Raw genomic sequence first — 1,633 nt, forward strand, 5'->3', positions numbered from 1 at the left:
ACTGTAAAAGTCCTATCACCTAGTGACATCTTGATGATTCTAATCCTTTGTAGGTCTAGACTGAATTGTGTGTTTGTGTGCTAGTTTTTAACCAGAAAGTTTAAAATGTAAAAAAAAAAAAATAGAAAAATGTTTATGGAATAAGGATATGAAGAAAATATTTTTGTATAGCTATACAATGTGTTTGTATTTTAAGCTAAGTGTTATTACAAAATAAAAAAATCTAGAAGTTCATAAGTAAAAAAAGTTACAACACATTAAGCTCAATTTATTATTGAAGAAGAAAAAAATTTTAAATAAATTTAGTATAGCTCAAGTGTACATTATTTATAGAATCTACAGTAGTGTACAGGAATGTCCTAGGCCTTCAGATTCACTCACCACTCACTCACTGACTCACCCAGAGCAACTTTTAGTTCTGCAAGTTCCCTTCATAAGTGCCCTTTACAGATGTGCCATTTTTATCTTTTATATTATATTTTTGCTGTATATTTTCTAGGTTTAGATATGTTTAGATATACAAATACTTGCCATTGTGTTACAGTTACCTATAGCATTCAGTATAGCAACACGTTATATAGGTATATAGCCTAGAAGCAATAGGCTATACTATATAGCCTAGGTGGGTAGTAGACTATACCATATAAGTTTGTATAAGTGCACTCTATGATGTTCACATGATGATGAAATAGCCTAACAATGCATTTCTCAGAACATATCCCCGTCATTAAGTGATACATAACTCTACATATACGTGTGTGTACTCATTCATTTAAAGAAGAAGGAAATTCTGACATTTTTGACAAAATGGATGAACTGGGAGGACATTATGCTAAATGAAATAAGCCAAACACAGAAAGACAAATACTGCATTACTGCATGATCTCACTTTTATGGGTGAGGGCTGGAGGAAATGGGAAGATGTTGGTTAAATGATACAAACCATCACTTATAAAAGCAAATAACTTCTGGGGATCTAATGTACAACATGATGACTATAGTTAATAACGCTGTATTTTAAACTTGAAATTCACTAAGACAGTAGATCTTAGTCTGCACCACACACATGCAAAAATGGCAACTGTGAGGTGATGTGTTAATTAGCTGATTGTGGTAATCATTTTACAATGTATGCAAATAGAAATCATTATATTGTACACCGTAAAAATATACAATTTTATTTGTCAAATATACCAGTAAAGCTGGAAAAAAATCCCCATGACAGATGAATGAATAAAGAAAAAACTTGTATGTTCATACGAAATTGAGTATTATTCAGGCTTTAAAAAAACAAGGAAAGTGCTGTCATATGAGATAACATGGATAAACCTGGAGGACATTATGTTAAGTGAAATAAGGCAGTCACAGAAAGAAAATACTACATGATTTCACTTACATGAGGTATCTAAAGTAGTCAAACTCACAGAAGGAGAAAGTAGAATGGTGGTTGCCATTGGCTGGGTACGAGGTGAGAGTTGTTCAATTTGTATAGATTCAATCATGAAATATGAAGAAATTCTAGATATCTGCATTAGAACAATGTACATAGAGTTGTAAATACTGTTCTGTGCAATTAAAAATTTGCCACGAGGGTAGACTTCATAATATGTGTGGGTTTTTCTTGTTTTTTTTT

This window comes from Cebus imitator, unplaced genomic scaffold, assembly GCF_001604975.1.
Source record: "Cebus imitator isolate Cc_AM_T3 unplaced genomic scaffold, Cebus_imitator-1.0 Scaffold520, whole genome shotgun sequence".
Classification (NCBI taxonomy): domain Eukaryota; kingdom Metazoa; phylum Chordata; class Mammalia; order Primates; family Cebidae; genus Cebus; species Cebus imitator.